A 19,738-nucleotide genomic window follows, 5' to 3' on the forward strand; every position below is an offset into this window, starting at 1 on the left:
AGGTGGTAATTAATTTGACAGATAGTGTCATGGTCATTTAATTATAACGATAACACAGGTATATTTCTTTATTGGTAATTGGATTTCACATACACACCCCTACACCTCCCCTTAACAGTTAAAGGGGAAAGAGAAAAAAAGAAAGAAAAGAATCAAATACACGTATTAACCACAGAGTAAAGTCATTTCTTTTTTTCTTTTTTTTCTCCTTCTTTAAACTATTTGCTATTAATCACATATATTTTTAGAACACATGGAAAGGTTTCTTTCCAGCACTAATATCACCTCTCAGACCATGCACCCTAAAAATTAAAGATAGGAAGCATCGGTTATCTGATGCACTAAGTGAGACACAGAATGAAGGGGTAATTACGAAAGTGGATATGCAACTAATGGTGAACCAACTTTCAGATATTTTTTTACCCCAATTTGATTCTTTGAAAAATCAGATGTCAAGTTTATCGGCAGAAGTTAGACAATTTGCTAGTATGTTAACGGAGGCAGAGGATAGAATATCAGTAATTGAGGATATGTATAATCAGATATAGTATCAACACTAGATAAAATAAAACAAACTTCTGAATACTAGAATAGATGAACTGGAAGATCGCTCCAGACGAAACAATGTAAAGATTATAGGCTTTCCAGAAACAGAGGAGTTTAAAGACACACTGCATTTTGCTGCTTTTATATTACCTCAAATGCTAGGTGTTGAACAACAGACTCTCCCATTAAAAATAGAAAGAGCCCACAGGATGAGCCCTCCTAGGGGCGGTGCCACTGGAAAAAATCTTCACAGACCAATTATGGTTAGATTTTTAGATTTCCAAGATAAGATGAATATTCTGCGACTATATAGGAAAAAGGAAAAATTGATAATTGGGGAAAGCAGCATTTTGCTTTTTCAAGATTATTCCAGGGACACGGCCGCTAGGAGAAAGGAAATGGCCCCATACTGCACTAAGTTAATACAAGTGGTATATAGAGCTAGGCTTTTATATCCTGCAAAAATTGTGATTGAAGACGAGGATGGTCTTATCAAGCTGGGCAATGTAGCAGAAGCCAAAGATTGTTTTAATAGGAAAAAAATGAGTGAGCTTAGGTCTATAAATAAAATGGATTCAATGAAGACTCCTGAACTAAGAAGTTTTAAGTAAATCTAATGAAAGGTGTTGACAAATTTTGGTTGAAGTGTCTGTGTGTTGTGTTTGTTGTCTTTTTTTTTTTTTTTCTTCTTCTTTCTCTCCCCCCCCCCCCCCCCCCCGTCTCTCCTCCTTGTACATAAAATTTAATAGAATTCAATGGTAAAGGAAAATATTAGATGCCTATCCTGGAACATTGGTGGCATCACCTCCCCAATCAAAAGGAAATTAATAGTGAGGCAACTTGGGAGACTTAACCCCCATATAGCCTGTATACAGGAAACGCACTTAAAATTGGAAGAAGTGGTTAAACGTAAAAGTAAATGGGTTGGGGAGGTGATAGCCACCAATTGTTCCAGGAGAAAGAAGGGAGTAGCGATATTAATCAATAAAAATCTGATATATAGTATTATTAATACAGATATATATCCGGATGAAAGGTGGTTGATAGTAGAACTACAGGTCAATGGAACCAACTTAATATTATGCAATATATACGGTCCCAATAAAACAGATGTAAATTTTTGGAACAATTTAATTTTCCGTTTATCGGAATACATTGGACAAAATGTAATACTAGCAGGTGATTTTAATTTAATTCCTACCAAATTAGAAAAATGTAGTCCTAAAAAAAGTTTTCTTCTCTAAGCAAAAGGCTAAAATATTTGCACAATTATGCAAAAATCTTAAGATGCACGATATATGGCGTACACAACATCCTGATATCAAAACGTTTACGTGTGATTCGAAAGCTTTTGGTGCTTTATCTAGGATAATTTATTTCTAATATCTAACTCAACTTTTAATCTAGAAGTAAAAACTAAAATGCATGATATAAGTATTTCTGATTAACGCAGTCATAGCATTAGATATCTGGTTAAGGGTCTAATTTTTTTCTTCCCTAAATTTTTAGTAAGTAATGAGGATTTCTGTAATTGACTGATACAAAAATGGAGAGACTTTAAAATATTTAATGAATCTTATAGAGAAAAGGTTGAGATTTTTTGGGAAACAGCCAAAGCCTGGTTAAGAGGCGAGATTAAAGCATATATGATAATAAAAAAGAAAAAGGTAAAGGCTAAAGAAATACAGTTGTCTAGTCAAGTACGCAATGTATACCGCAAATATATGAATGAATCTAGTAAAAAGCTATGGGACAAATATAAACAAGCAAAACTGGAAATATATTTGTTCATTAAACAGAAAAGTGCTTGGGAAGAGCTGAAATTGAATGCAATTTATAAAGGTCATCATGGCAAATCAGCAAAAATTTTATCTAGACTGGATAAAGCCAGGAAAAAAAATAATATAATAGAAGCCTTGGTAAGTGAGCAAAATAGATATACAGAGCCCTCTAAGATTAAAGAGATTTTTTTGAAATATTACCAAGAGATCTATACATCTGGAGAATTGGATATAAATAATAAAAATGCCTTTTGACACAGAGTGAAACCACCCAAAGTTCCACTAGACCTCATAAACAATTTAAATAGTGTGATTACTAGAGAGGAAGTCATAGAAGCTATAGAACATGCTAAATGTAATAAAGTTCCGGGGTCCAGATCAGATCCCCGCAGAAATGTACAAAATATTAAAAATAGAGATAGTGGATACTCTAATCTGTTCAATCAATATTATGTTTATGCACAAAAAATGTCTAAATATTTTGCAGCATCTAATATAACGTTAATTCTAAAAAAAGATAAAAATCCTCTAGATCCAGGGTCTTATAGACCCATATCTCTGTTGAACACAGATTATAAGATATTAACACATATTATTGCTAATAGATTGAAGCTGTGTCTCGAGCATGTTATACATGCAGATCAATCTGGGTTCATGACCGGAAGATCCTCTATCAAAAATATGCATAAAGTCACATTGGTTCTTGAATATTTTATGGATAAGTTAGATGGTAAAGCTCAGATTAAACAAGATTTGGCATTAATTATGGTTGATGCCGAAAAAGCATTTGATTCAATAATATGGGACCATTTATATACATCCATAGAAAAGTTTGGATTTTCTGGACATTTCATTCAATTCATTAGGATAATATATGACTATCCAAACTCATCTATATTGATTAATGGTAGTCAGACAGATAACTTTACACTGAATAGGGGAACTAGGCAGGGCTGCCCACTCTCGCACCTATTGTTTAACATTTCTATAGAACTCTTGGCTAATATGTTGCAGGAAGAGCTAAAAGGTATATGCTTAGGAGAACAAAAGATATCTCTGCTGTTATATGCAGATGATCTGTTGTTATTAGTGGAAAACACTAAAAAGAATATACCAAAGGCCTTAAATATCATAAAGGTATTTGGTTCCTTCTCAGGATACAAAGTCAATACTAGCAAGTCGGAAATTTTATGGATCAACAAAAACAGGAATAGCATAAAGGAGTGTGTATTTAAAGAGACTTTATCTATTAAATATTTAGGAATACATTTACATGTGAACTCAAAACAGTGGTATAGGCTGAATTTCACACCTTTTTTTTAGAAAAGCAACTTTGAAGTTCGAGAGTTCGAAAGCTTTTCCTATTTCCCTATCAGCTAAGGTTATGATTATTAAAACTATTCTATTTCCGCAATTAATGTACATCTTACAGAATGTCCCGTTATTCCTACATAGTCATGATATTAATTTTTTTTAGAAAGATTGCGCTATATTTTTATTGGGCAAGAAGAGACATATACTATCTATAGCAAAATTAACATGTAATTTAGAAGACGGAGGACTAGCCCTTCCTGGTATTAAAAAATATAATATAGCTACGTTAGCACGTTTTGCTGTGGATTGGATAACAGAAGATAATTACCTTACATCTCTTTTGCTAGAAGAAGTGATCTTTCCATTTTTCTTAAAGGCCATATTACATTGCTCAGCCCCACAACTCCCAAAATGCATAAGAAATATAAATACAATTTGTAATGTGGTGATTGCGTGGCAAAAACTTAATATAGCTTTAAACATGAATTATGAATTATCTTCCTTTCTCCCAATTAGGGGAAACCCAAAATTTATACCAGATCTATCATCAGAAATCTTTAAAAGGTGGGCACACAAAGGATTGAATTTTGTTCATCAGTGTCTTGATAACATGCAACATGTGAAAACCTTTGAAGCTATCTCTAATATACCTAATAAGAATTTCTTTGCATATTTGCAGATTAGGCATTTTATACAAGGGCTTAAGAGACATAATATGGAAGCATTGGAAGAGACCAAAATTGCAATAAACACAATATTTGACTGGATTATAAGTTCTGACTTGATTAAGTTAGTGGTAAAGAGCTCTATTACCTTGAGGAAAATAGTATAGTTAAAATGACATTACATTCATACTATAGTATTCAAAGCATTTGATAAGAACAAAAATAAAGGTAAAAATAATTATCGTGGAAGGTGGAAATAAATGTTCATCTGATGATTTGCATGTATCTTTTGATGTGACTTTAAGTGGAAAAGTAATTACTCACAGTTTGCATGAAAAATTTTCCAAGGTGTCTGATTGGTTGGAACAGACAAGCCTTTATGTGAATAAGATAATATATTCCACTGTGATTTTGACTAAAATTCTTTAAAACTTGTAGATCAAGATTGTAGCTTTTGATGTGACTTTAAGTGGAAAAGTAATTACTCACAGTTTGCATGAAAAATTTTCCAAGGTGTCTGATTGGTTGGAACAGACAAGCCTTTATGTGAATAAGATAATATATTCCGCTGTGATTTTGACTAAAATTCTATAAAACTTGTAGATCAAGATTGTAGATGAGGATAACAAATACTTGATGGTAAAGATGCTGAAACTGTTTACCTATACTGGGTTTGCAGGAGTTTCAGTTGTTGGTATAACTTGGTTCCGTTTGCTGAAACTGTTTACCTAAACTTGGTTTGCAGGAGTTTCAGTTGTTGGTATAGCTTGGTTATAGAAACTGTTTACCTTGTATTGGTTTGCTGGAGTTTCTAGTTGTCTAGTTGCGTGGGGTGTTCTCTGTATTGTTGTTTAGAACCGTTTGAACAATTCTTTTTGTAGGCGTCTGTTGTTGCTGAAACTATATACCCTCCCAGGGTTTGCTGGAGTTTCAGTTGCTGGTAGTTGATCTATAGTGAAACTGTTTACCTTAAAGTGGTTTGCAGGAGTTTCAGATCAACTGGTAATTACAAAGAAATTTTCTTGACAGTTGCTGGAGCTGTTTACCTTTTTCAAGGTTTGCTGGAGCTTCAGGTATGGTGAGTGTCCGCTTCAAATCTTGTGGTGCTCAGTGTATAGCAGTCACCGGTAGCGGGTTTTTCTTATTCAGTCCTGGGTAGTCTTAGATGCAGACTTGAGTTGTTGGAGTGCACACTAGGGGTAAATCTACGCGTTTCGGTAAGACTACCCAGGAATGAATAAGAAAAACCCGCTACCGGTGACTGCTATACACTAGAAACTCCAGCAAACCAATACAAGGTAAACAGTTTCTATAACCAAGCTATACCAACAACTGAAACTCCTGCAAACCAAGTTTAGGTAAACAGTTTCAGCAAACGGAACCAAGTTATACCAACAACTGAAACTCTTGCAAACCCAGTATAGGTAAACAGTTTCAGCATCTTTACCATCAAGTATTTGTTATCCTCATCTACAATCGATCTACAAGTTTTAAAGAATTTTTGTCAAAATCACAGCGGAATATATTATCTTATTCACATAAAGGCTTGTCTGTTCCAACCAATCAGACACCTTGGAAAATTTTTCATGCAAACTGTGAGTAATTACTTTTCCACTTAAAGTCACATCAAAAGATACATGCAAATCATCAGATGAACATTTATTTCCACCTTCCACGATAATTATTTTTACCTTTATTTTTGTTCTTATCAAATGCTTTGAATACTATAGTATGAATGTAATGTCATTTTAACTTTAAGACATTTTAACTATACTATTTTCCTCAAGGTAATAGAGCTCTTTACCACTAACTTAATCAAGTCAGAATTTATAATCCAGTCAAATATTGTGTTTTTTATTGCAACAATTAAATATTCTGTTTTTTAACCTCTTGTAGTCATACCTCCATTATTTTTCACCTATTTGTTCACCCATTTCTTAGTGCAATATATATTGCAGAAAAATCAAAAATTAACACGAGAAGCTCATCTATAGGTCACGATTACACACATATATATGTATTGAAATACACACAGCTCCCCTCACCTGTTTTTTTACCCCATCGATCCCTCACAGTTGTTTGAAGGAACAACTGTATATTAGGGTTGAGCTGTCTCAATCCAATAGGTGCACTCACTCTTAATTGTTTTTCACTAAGAGACCAAAATTGCGTCATATATGATCATATACAAAACGGGAAATCATAATATATCCATACTATATAAAATTATGTTGGCTAAACAAGGTCAATTAGCTTCGGACAGGTTAGTAGAGATATGAAGAATAAGGTACAGGGATGTGACTATAGATACAATTAGAACAAGCTACAAATGGACTCAGAATGCAAATATATCTGTAACATGGAAAGAGTCTCAGATAAAGTTGCTTAATAAAGTCTATCTTACACCCTTTAAAATGAATAAATGGAATTTGTATGGAGCTGGTTGTTGTCCTAAATGTAATAATCCTGTGGCGGATTGAACACACTGTTTTTGGTCTTGTCCTGGGTTAAGATAGAATATTGGCTTACTCGTAAATTAGAAAGTAGACTGAAACTCAAATCCAGAGATATTTTTTTCTGCTAATAGAAAACCCAAATAGAGAAAATAATAACTTAATAAATACTGCAATCATGGTAGGTCATAGTTTGATTTGAAAGAATTGGAAAAATAAGGCAGCCCCATCAATAGAGAGTTTTATACAGTCTATGTATTATCAAATACTTTTTGAGCAATTTGTCATATCACCTATACATAAGAAAAAAGTTATGGTTTTTTTTTTCAAAATGGTTGAGGGTTATTTTATCCTATCCTATATCCATACAATTTTTACTAACATCTCACTATCAGAAAACGGAATATTTTGAACAATTAATTTTGCGGAACATCTTCCCGGCTGAATGGTACTAGTGTCTTTAGATATAAGGATTGATAATCGTGGATGGATAGGGGGACTGGGGGAGAGCTAGGGGTGTGGTGGGCTTGTTTTCTCTTTTTTTTTGTTTTGTTAATTTTTTATGTGTTGTTTGTTTATGTGTGTTAATGGCGGTGGGTGTATAAAATATAAAATATTCCAACAATAGGTGTGGATTTTCCTCAAGGGAATAGGAAAAGAGAAAAGGGAAAGAGAAGGGAAAGAAGGAAAAAAGGGAAGAGAAATATGGAGAGAATGAGAAGGGGGGAAAGAAAGAGAAAAAAGGGAAAAAAGAGGAAAATATTGGAGAGATATGTTTAGTCAAACAGATTAAAATGTATGCAATAGACATAGGGCCTCTAAGAATTTATACACATACAGGAAAGGTAAGGAAAGATGTAACTTTTTAGTTTTGGGTACGTGATAATAGTAGGGTGAGAGCTAGGTATATGTGATATGATGTACATATATGTTTCATTTTTTCTCTGTTTATGCCGAGGAAAATACTTTGGGAATGTATAGTATAAAGGGTGATTGTATAACCCAGTGTTATTTTGTGTTGTTTTTCCTTTTGTTTGCTGAGGAGGTGTCTCTTCAATACATCCTGCGAGGTGTGAAGTAGCCACCCCAGATTAGGGTGACCAGACATCCCCGATTTCCGGGGACAGTCCCCGGATTGAGGAGACTGTCCCTGGACAAATTGTGTCCCTGGAAATGTCCCCGGGAAGACTGAGCACTGGGAGGAAGTGATCTTTCACCTGATAACTAACTTCCTCCCAGCCGAGCATTCTACGCCAGCAGACAACACGCAGGAGGGAAGAGTGGAGCTAGTTGAGGGATTGCAGCTGGCCGAGCTGTGCAGTATCCTCATACAGAAGGGGATATTTACCAACAACATGATAGAGGAGATCCAGGTTGTGGCACTGCGGTATTGCGGACCAATACTAAGATAGCAATAATTATGAACTCATTTCGGGAGACAAGGGGTTAATTGTATTTTAAATAATTTCAGTGTGAAATACATGATATTTCAGGTGCCAAATTACACATTCAAACTCTACGATTTATATAGTCTTTGTTACTGTTATGTTGCTCACATACATGTAATGTATATTGTTATTATAAGTAATCTGACTTTTGTTTAACCCTTTCCACCATATACTGATGGCAGCGTTGTTTACTCAAACGTTTCACAACCATTTAAACTTTTACTTGCCTAAGGGGAACTATGGTAAAAATATGACATCGGATCAAACACAAACAGGAGTGCAGAGGGTCTCATAGCCTTAAACAATTTCTTACTTATGAACTTCAAATTTCATTAAAGCAGATGATAAATGGGCACACGAAAGGCTAAGATATAAATTATGCTGCCCATATATATTTTTTTACCATTTACAGCTCCCATTATATCTACTGATCAGTCTTAAAACTGTAAAGTGCTGCTCTATTGTGCACAAAAAAAAATCCTGGGTATGGACCCTAGATTATGTCATGGTTGATATTTTTTTTTTTTTTTTTAAACCTGTATCAGCACTTAAATGTGACATGAAGTGATTATTTCATGATTTAGAAAGAGCTTTTTCAATTTTTATTCTGCATCGCTGCACTAGAGCTGTAACTATGTGTTTATTCCATTCGCAAGGGGTAAATACATAGTAAGAGCATTTTATTGTTGCACTATTGGTAGTATATAACAAATTGGAACCCGTCCACTGTATCTGTGATTTTTTTGTTTGTTTTTTAGTCAGCACTAGTAGCATACTGGACGCATTATGCTTAGTCACTTTTTATTTGATAAAGTGTAGTTTATTTTTTGTTCTACTTTTATGTCCTTTGAAATATATGTTAACTAGCTAACTATATATATATATATATATATATATATATATATATATATATATATATATACACACATATATGTGTATGTGTGTGTGTATGTATGCTTGTGTGTGTGTATATATAAATGCTTGTGTGTGTATGTATGCTTGTGTGTGTGTGTATATGTATGCTTGTATGCTTGTGTGTGTATATGTATGCTTGTGTGTATATGTATACTTGTGTGTGTATGTATGCTTGTGTGTATATGTATGCTTGTGTGTGTATGTATGCTTGTGTGTGTATATGTATGCTTGTGTGTATATGTATGCTTGTGTGTGTATGTATGCTTGTGTGTGTGTATGTGTGTATATGTATGCGTGTGTGTGTATAGATGTATGCTTGTGTGTATGTGTGTGTATATGTATGCTTGCTTGTGTGTGTGTGTGTATATGTATACTTGTGTGTGTGTGTGTGTGTGTATATGTATGCTTGTGTGTGTGTGTGTGTGTGTATATGTATGCTTGTGTGTGTATGTGTGTATATATGTATGCTTGTGTGTGTGTATGTGTGTATATGTATGCGTGTGTGTGTATGTGTGTATATGTATGCTTGTGTGTGTATGTGTGTATATATGTATGCTTGTGTGTGTGTATGTGTGTATATGTATGCTTGTGTGTGTGTATGTGTATGTGTGTATATGTATGCTTGTGTGTGTATGTGTGTATATGTATGCTTGTGTGTGTGTATGTGTATATATGTATGCTTGTGTGTGTGTGTGTATGTGTGTATATGTATGCTTGTGTGTGTGTGTATGTGTGTGTATGTTTGTGTAAGTGTGTGAATGTGTGTGTATATGTGTGTAAGTGTGTGTGTGTGTGTGTGTATGTGTGTAAGTGTGTATATGTATGTGTAAGTGTGTGTGTGTGTATGTGTGTGTGTATATGTATGCTTGTGTGTGTGTGTATGTGTATATATGTATGCTTCTGTGTGTGTATGTGTGTATATGTATGCTTGTGTGTGTGTGTATGTGTGTATATGTATGCTTGTGTGTGTGTGTGTATGTGTGTATATGTATGCTTGAGTGTGTGTGTATGTGTGTATATGTATGCTTGTGTGTGTGTGAATATGTATGCTTGTGTGTGTGTATGTTTGTGTAAGTGTGTGTATGTGTGTGTATATGTATGTGTAAGTGTGTGTGTGTGTGTATATGTATGTGTAAGTGTGTGTGTGTATATATGTGTGTGTGTATATGTATGCGTGTGTGTGTATATGTATGTTTGTGTAAGTGTGTGTATGTGTGTTTGAGGAAAATATGCTAATAAAATAGTTGTTAACCAATTGCCAATAAAAAAAAAAAAAAATGTCCCCGGATTTAATTTTAAAAATCTGGTCACCTTACCCCAGATGCTATTGTACCTCCTGTTGGATATATACAAATAAAGGGTTTATATATATAGTTTTGTCAGGTAAATAAAAAAAACAACTAAATTCTAATTCTGTTTAAATGGAGTGATATCAAAAATGCTAAAAATTCTCTGGTATTTTGGGCAAATTCTTCTTTGAAATGCCTGGTAGCAAAGAGGTTATTAAATTTAAAATCTTTACATTTATACCACACTTTAAACCATACCATTAACAGTTTCACAGCTGCCTCGTTAGCGCAGTAGGTAGCGCGTCAGTCTCATAATCTGAAGGTCGTGAGTTCGATCCTCACACGGGGCACTTGTTTTTTGTGAAGCTTATTTCTAAACCAATTGAAGCTCTATTTCAATTCATTAGCATTAGCTATGTGATTTACCTCATATATTTTTTTGCAAAGTCTTCATATGCTACCCCCTATAAATTGTATAGAGACAAATTGATAGTAATATGTCAAACTATTAAACTACAGTTTTCCAGCAGCCTTTAACAGAATTTTGGGACCTTTAAAATGCAACAGTCTTGCTCTGTTAAAAACCTATTTTGGTCTGCTTTGAATGGAATTTCTTTGCTTGTGTTTTTTTTTTCAATAATAAATGCAATGTTCTTTTGGTTTAATAAATGGCTCAATTCACAATTTTAAATGATAAAACTTGTACTGAATTAGGTTTGATTATCAAAAATTGTATTTATGATCTCAACAATGTGTTTGGATAACATTATTTCAAACTGTTACATTTCTCATTGATATTTTGGCTAAGTGTAAAAACAATCACGTTAAGTAATTCTTATCAATTTTCTATTAATTAGCCATCATTTTTTATTTTTTGCTTTGGCTATGTATATTTTGCTTCTGGGAAGGTCTGTTTCTAACTAATTTTTCCTGTTATATTTTTTATGCAATTTGACCAGGTTTGCTAATTCAAATGGTGGCTCCTCTAACAGACTAGAGTGGCTTTGAAAACAAAGCAAAATAAAAAAATCACTCAAGCTGCCATATGATTTTGACAGGAAAGTGAAGCCTAAAGAAAAATAAATACAAGTAGTTATTTTAATAAATTCATAAAACAATTAATTAATAAAAAAATAAATGTATGTATTTAGATTAGGAATTATGATGGACTGGAATAAAGGTCAGCATTACATAACAATTTAGCGACAATAGACTAAATGAGATCATAGATACTATTGAAAAACATACACAAAACAAAGGAAATGCAAACGAGAATAGAGGAAAGAAAATGTAAATAAGGTCGTTAATTCAAACAGTATATCATAAGTGTTCCACATTGTCTATCAAAAGTGTTTGAATTGCACTTGTGCTACAATTTCAAAACTTTCCATTTGAGGACAGGGGCCAACATTGATTTTAAACACTACAATATATCCCCCCCCCCCCAAAAAAAAGGATAGGGTTTAAAGAGGGAATACCAGGATGGCTGTGGACCAAGTCTGGGCTATTAAAGAGCTTTGAGTATCTAAAATTCAGCCACTCTTGAGATAGGTTTTTTTTTTTTAGGACATTTATTTTGAGTAGTGGAAATCAATCCCTCAATCCTCCATTTTGCTTTACCAGTTTACTGTTACTATGGTAATGATGGCTAGAACCACCATGGAAATATTGGCTGTCAAACGATCCCATTGGGTACAATGCATTTTAATGAAAAGTATTGTCAATAGGAGGTTAACATAAAATGCTATTTTCCTAGTTTCAAATGTGAGACCATGACAATATGTTAGTAAAACATTAATACATGCCTTTCCTAGACTTGTTTTTACATTACCTTAAATTATCATTTATTTCCCATTAAAACCCCTCCCCTGTGTTACTCCATTATAGAGAGGTCTGAGAAACTGGGTACTGATCTGGGTAGGTTTTAATCACTGTATGTGCCTGACAATGACACATCTGACCTAGTGACATTAGATACGGGCCCTTATGTGCAAAGGGATGTGTGCAAAAATGCTCAGAGACATGCTGACCAGGAAGGAGGACACAGTGCATGTTTGCCAAGTGCTGTGCCTGAACTGGGGATGTCTGTGCTGAGATGTGAAGGTGTGAGAGGACTGTCTGACTGGGAGATAAGGCAGATGGATGGTGTGTGTCTGTCTGTTCTACAGATCCTGCTGGTTCAAGCACAGAGATGAGATGCACAGGGAGAGACTGACTGTGAGCTAAGGCAGATTGATGCTGTGTGTCTGTCTGTGCTTGAACCTGTAGGATCTGTAGAACAGAAATCTACAGAGAAAGGATAACTGTGAGGTGAGGCAGATGGATGGTGTGTGTCTATTTGTGCTTGAAACAGTGGAGTCTGTAGAGAATAGTGAAAATATAAGGGGAGAAAATGACTTGAAGTACGGGCAGCTGGATTATGTGTGCCCGAACAAGTGGCGTCCTCTGTAGAAGGTGTAAGAGGACAGGGTAAATGGGAGAAATGGCAGAAGAAAGATTTGTGCCTGTCTGTACCAGAGCCAGAAGGATCCCAAATCCTGAGTGAGAATGTGAAGTGGCAGCCTGACTATGAGAGAGACCCGAGGGAGAGACCAATCTGTGCCAAAAGCAGCATGTGTGGGGTAGTAGGGTACAGGATACTACTTGAGGGACCCTCAAAGTGAATGTGAAAGATTGTGGCTGACAGAGACCCCAGTAACCCGAGTTGTGACCTAAAAGCAGTCTGCACGGACTAGAGGACAGGGACTGACTCTGAATGAAGATCCAAATGGGAGAAACACAGAGAAGTGTATTCACACAGCACCACAGTCCCATTAATCACATACACTGGTAATAGTGCAGATTCAAAGTTCCCAGCAGATAGGCACCACAGTGGAGAAAATAGGGGATTCATCTAGGCAACCTTCTACCAACCATAACAAGGAGAAGAAGTACAAGGAGAAGGGATTCTACTCAGGTGGAGGGGCACGATCACTGGTTAGTTAATCAACAGCAACCATCATGCTAAAGGGTCAGAGGGTGTGAAAGGAAACTGGGCACCACAGACACACCTGTAACAGGGTATGATGTATATTTCACAGACCAAGCAAATTGAGTAACATTTTTTAATTGAGGGCCTCATGATGGCAAAAATACTATGTGCAATTTGTCTGGGAATGGGGTTATCACATCAAGAGAGAGCTCCCTTTGATACGCACCTGGAATAGCTTGTATGCAACCTCCCTTTTCATCTCTTATTTGGGTGAGGTGTCATGAAGGCATCATGATTTCAGGCACAAGGGCTCCAAAGGATGTGTTTCCTTGTGTTTTTTTTCCTTAAAACACCAGCGTTCCTCATAAATAGTTATAAGCTTCACTAGAGATAACTGTATTGTCTATGGTCAGTTTATTGCCTCAACCTGTCAACGCAGAGGGTGATAGAACATAGTCTCTCTATCCAGGCAATGGCCCGAAGCCAATTAAGGACTATTGTTGGTTCAAATTAGAATAAGATTTTATGTCTATTAGACCTTTCAGACAAAATAATCCTTATGACATCACAGGGGGATTGCCTATCTGTTTACATGAACTAGATATACATAACAGAAGTTATAAGGTGTTCTATAATTTCAGCCAAGGATTAAGAGCTTTATGACAGGGTACTTCCCTGGCCCACTCTGGAAGGAGGTTTGGTAAAGAAATCTGATATCAGAGTTAAGTGTATATAACTTTGATTTCAACAATATACCTTTGCTATTTTACATGGGAAACTATGCATAACAGTGTATCTGGTAATTTCCCTGGAAACAGAAGACTATAAGACTTCTGGTAAAGTAACAGGTTTCTGTTAGTTCTCCTTTTTATTTAAAAAAAATGTTTAATGTGTGTACATTGTTTGTTAACTTTTTTTTATATATACATGCACTGTGACTCCTTTTTGCCCATAATTAATGTTCCTTTATTAAGTTTGCCTTTGTCTTATATTTGAACCACGTTACTGAAAGAGACTGGTATTTTTTAAGACAGATTTTTTACCAAATTGGCTTTTTAGATTTTAATCTTTGCAGTAGGGGACAAAAAACTAATAATTTTAAATATCCTTTTTGGTGGCAGCTTTTGGAGTTATAGATGCAGATAGGGGTGGTGATAAAATTGATTTTTTTTTTACTTTTTGGAGTTAGGATAGTTTAAAAAGTGTTTTGTTAACCCTTTCATTCCAGGATCTCAGTCACAGCCTTGCCTGTACAGTCTGATCAGGAGTGGTTGTATGTCACAGACCACTTGGAAAAGGCAAGTTAAAATTTATTGTAGAAGAGACAAGTTACCATTTATTTTGATGAGGCTAATCTTCCTAAATTTGTATTAGATTTAATTGTTGGAAAACTGTTTATTGTTTTGACAATATAACCAAAAAGATTTATAGAAAGAAAGAAACAATTAAATTAATATTTCAAAATATAATTCTAAGAACCAGATTACAAGTGGAGCGTTATTTAATGCTCCTGCTCAAGCGCTAATAGCGCTAGAAGTAAGCTTTTTGCGTGGGTCGGGTTGAAAGTAAACTGTTTTCCCTTGTGCGCTAGCCCGACGAGCGCAAGAAGCAGAACTTAGAATATTGCGCATGCATTAACCTATTCCCCCATAGGAGTCAATGGAGCAAAAACACCCAACTTGCGCGAAAACCAGATCCCATATTCTCAAGTGCGCTAACCACACATGAAAATATGAATATTTCACATTTCAATGTTCTTCACATACCAAAATATGTTCTATTTATTCATAAATAAATATTTCTATATATATATATATATATATATATATATATATATATATATATATATATGGTGTTATTTTGCACAAATATATATCTTAAACTCTATATATACAGTATATATATATATATATATATATATATATATACATATATATATATAATTATATATAGGTATAGATATATACATATATATATATATATATATATATATATATATATATATATATATATATATATATATATATATATATATAGGCATATCTATTTATAAATACTATTATGCTATGTGCAGAGCATAGGAATGTGAAATATTTACAGTAAATAAATAGTTAAAACCTTTATTAAAAATGAATATTGCATTAATGTTTTTTTCATGTTTTCATCTATTTAACTGCAAAGGTCTCCAATGCAGGATGCAGTAATCATTCTAGCGTAAATCGCGATTGCACTCAAGCGTTTACTTGAGTGCAAGTTTACTACCAACTTGTAATATGAGTGGTTAACCTGACATGCAAAAACACCCGCAATGTATCAGTTAGTGCTCCACTCGTAATCTGGCCCTAAATTAACAGAAAATAAGTGCTCCAGGTGAGGCTCGAACTCACAACCTCGGCATTGCTCATCAAATACTGTCTTATAAGTACCGCGCGCTAACCGATTGCGCCACTGGAGCACATGCAGTTTGCCCTTTTATGCATTTAAAATACGAACATTCTATTGCACAGTGGAAAACAACTCCTCAGAAATATATTTACACCCCAAATTCCCAAGAGTTCCACAATGTGCATTTGACCACATTACAAGTGTTTAAATTCCCTATGTTTTCATGACTTATATTGCAGATATAATAATAGAATGTTTAGCTATGTATTCATTCAATTTCGAAATGTAATATTCGAATTTGAATGTGACATTCGAATTCAAAATAGTATTTCTAGTCTACAACTGTGTTGTTTAAATGTAATATTCAAATTCAAAATAGTATTTCTAGTCTATCAACATTCTATTATGTAAATCGAATTTCTACAATAACATTCGTTCTAACATTTGAATTCGAATATAAACACATTCGCCCATCCCTACTTGGGAGATATCAAAACTTGTAAGTTAAGATTTTTACATAAAAAGCAAGGTCAAGAGTAATGTTATGTTGTATTATGTCCAAGAAAGCCTGGGAGCATACAGAAAATATATTTATTTTAGAGATAGATAAATTAGATATTAGAAGTAAAAAGTTGCTATTTTTAAAGGAGATCAGAATTTGTTCTATGGGACAGATAATTATGACTATAATAAATTTACATTAAAGGGATACTAAACCCAATTTTTTTGTTTCATGATTCAGACAGAACAAGCAATTTTAAGCAACTTTCTAATTGACTCATATTATTAATTTGTATTCTTTCTCTTGCTATCTTTATTTAAAAAGCAGGAATGAAAGCTTAGGAGCCGGCCCATTTTAGGTTTAGCACATGGGTAGCACTTGCTGATTGGTGGCTAAATGTAGCCACCAATCAGCAATTGCTATCCTGGGTTCTGAACCAAAAATGGGTCGTCTCCTAAGTTTTCATTCCTGCTTTTTCAAATAAAGATACAGAAAGAACTTAGGCCTAGATTTAGAGTTTTGTCGGTAACGACCCGCGTAGCTAACGCTGGCTTTTTTCTGGCCGCACCTTTTAAATACCTCTGGTATTGAGAGTTCACAGAATGGCTGCGTTAGGCTCCAAAAAGCGAGCGTACAGGCATATTTAACGCCACTGCAACTGTCGATACCAGAGTTGCTTACGGAAGCGGCCAGCTTAAAAAATGTGCTCGTGCACGATTCCCCCATAGAAAACAATGGGGCTGTTTGAGCTGAAAAAAAACCTAACACCTGCAAAAAAGCCGCGTTCAGCTCCTAACGCAGCCCCATTGTTTGCTATGGGGAAACACTTCCTACGTCTGCACCTAACACTCTAACATGTACCCCGAGTCTAAACACCCCTAACCTTACACTTATTAACCCCTAATCTTCCGCTCCGTAAACCGCCGCTACTTACATTATCCCTATGTACCCCTAATCTGCTGCCCCTAACACCGCCGACCGCTATATTATATTTATTAACCCCTAATCTGCTCCCCACAACGTTGCCTCCACCTGCCTACACTTATTAACCCCTAATCTGCCGAGCTGACCGCACCGCTATTATAATAAAGTTATTAACCCCTAATCCGCCTCACTAACCCTATAATAAATAGTATTAACCCCTAATCTGCCCTCCCTAACATCACCGACACCTAACTTCAAACATTAACCCCTAATCTGCCAACTGGAGCTCACCGCTATTCTAATAAATGTATTAACCCCTAAAGCTAAGTCTAACCCTAACACCCCCTAAGTTAAATATAATTTAAATCTAACGAAATTAATTAACTCTTATTAAATAAATTATTCCTATTTAAAGCTAAATACTTACCTGTAAAATAAATCCTAATATAGCTACAAAATAAATTATAATTATATTATAGCTATTTTAGGATTTATATTTATTTTACAGGTAACTTTGTATTTATTTTAACCAGGTACAATAGCTATTAAATAGTTAAGAACTATTTAATAGCTAAAATAGTTAAAATTATTACAAATTTACCTGTAAAATAAATCCTAACCTAAGTTACAATTAAACCTAACACTAGACTATCAATAAATTAATTAAATACAATACCTACAATTATCTACAATTAAACCTAACACTACACTATCAATAAATTAATTAAATACAATATCTACAAATAAATACAATGAAATAAACTAACTAAAGTACAAAAAATAAAAAAGAACTAAGTTACAAAAAATAAAACAATATTTACAAACATTAGAAAAATATTACAACAATTTTAAACTAATTACACCTACTCTAAGCCCCCTAATAAAATAACAAAGCCCCCCAAAATAAAAAAAATGCCCTACACTATTCTAAATTACAAAAGTTCAAAGCTCTTTTACCTTACCAGCCCTGAACAGGGCCCTTTGCGGGGCATGCCCCAAGAAATTCAGCTCTTTTGCCTGTAAAAAAACACATACAATACCCCCCCAACATTACAACCCACCACCCACATACCCCTAATCTAACCCAAACCCCCCTTAAATAAACCTAACACTAAGCCCCTGAAGATCTTCCTACCTTATCTTCACCTCACCGGGTATCACCGATGCGTCCTGGCTCCAAAATCTTCATCCAAGCCCAAGCGGGGGCTAGACATCCACCATCCGATGGCTGAAGAAGTCCAGAAGAGGGTCCAAAGTCTTCATCCTATCCGGGAAGAAGAGTAGATCCGGACCGGCAACCATCTTCTTCCAAGCGGCATCTTCTATCTTCATCCGATGAGGACCGGCTCCATCGTGAAGACCTCCAACGCGGACCCATCTTCTTCCGACGACGTCCAACTGAAGAATGACGGTTCCTTTAAGGGACGTCATCCAAGATGGCGTCCCTCGAATTCCGATTGGCTGATAGTATTCTATCAGCCAATCGGAATTAAGGTAGGAAAATTCTGATTGGCTGATGGAATCAGCCAATCAGAATCAAGTTCAATCCGATTGGCTGATCCGATCAGCCAATCAGATTGAGCTCGCATTCTATTGGCTGAACAGTTTTTTTACAGGCAAAAGAGCTGAATTTCTTGGGGCATGCCCCGCAAAGGGCCCTGTTCAGGGCTGGTAAGGTAAAAGAGCTTTGAACTTTTGTAATTTAGAATAGGGTAGGGCATTTTTTTATTTTGGGGGTCTTTGTTATTTTATTAGGGGGCTTAGAGTAGGTGTAATTAGTTTAAAATTGTTGTAATATTTTCTAATGTTTGTAAATATTTTTTTATTTTTTGTAACTTAGTTCTTTTTTATTTTTTGTACTTTAGTTAGTTTATTTAATTGTATTTATTTGTAGATATTGTATTTAATTCATTTATTGATAGTGTAGTGTTAGGTTTAATTGTAACTTAGGTTAGGATTTATTTTACAGGTAATTTTGTAATTATTTTAACTATTTTAGCTATTAAATAGTTCTTAACTATTTAATAGCTATTGTACCTGGTTAAAATAAATATAAAGTTACCTGTAAAATAAATATAAATCCTAAAATAGCTATAATATAAATATAATTTATATTGTAGCTATATTAGGGTTTATTTTACAGGTAAGTATTTAGCTTTAAATAGGAATAATTTATTTAATAAGAGTTAATTTATTTCGCTAGATTTAAATTATATTTAACTTAGGGGGGTGTTAGGGTTAGGGTTAGACTTAGCTTTAGGGGTTAATCCATTTATTACAGTAGCGGCGAGATTCGGTCGGCAGATTAGGGGTTAATAATTGAAGTTAGGTGTCGGCGATGTTAGGGAGGGCAGATTAGGGGTTAATACTATTTATTATAGGGTTATTGAGGCGGGAGTGAGGCGGATTAGGGGTTAATAACTTTATTATAGTAGCGGTGCGGTCCGCTCGGCAGATTAGGGGTTAATAAGTGTAGGCAGGGTGAGGCGACGTTGAGGGGGGCAGATTAGGGGTTAATAAATATAATATAGGGGTCGGCGGTGTT

General features: G+C 34.8%; 2 non-coding genes across 2 annotated transcripts; one reads left to right on the forward strand and one right to left on the reverse strand.

The window, feature by feature from the left end:
- Positions 1 to 10,688: 10,688 nt before the first annotated feature.
- On the forward strand, positions 10,689 to 10,761 carry TRNAM-CAU (transfer RNA methionine (anticodon CAU)). Its single transcript has one exon. It is a non-coding gene; the product is annotated as a tRNA-Met (tRNA).
- Positions 10,762 to 15,744: 4,983 nt separating this feature from the next.
- On the reverse strand, positions 15,745 to 15,837 carry TRNAI-UAU (transfer RNA isoleucine (anticodon UAU)). The gene is given in 2 exon segments: positions 15,745 to 15,780; positions 15,800 to 15,837. It is a non-coding gene; the product is annotated as a tRNA-Ile (tRNA).
- Between the last annotated feature and the right edge of the window lie 3,901 nt (positions 15,838 to 19,738).

The sequence above is a fragment of the Bombina bombina genome, chromosome 6, assembly GCF_027579735.1.
Source record: "Bombina bombina isolate aBomBom1 chromosome 6, aBomBom1.pri, whole genome shotgun sequence".
Classification (NCBI taxonomy): Eukaryota; Metazoa; Chordata; class Amphibia; order Anura; family Bombinatoridae; genus Bombina; species Bombina bombina.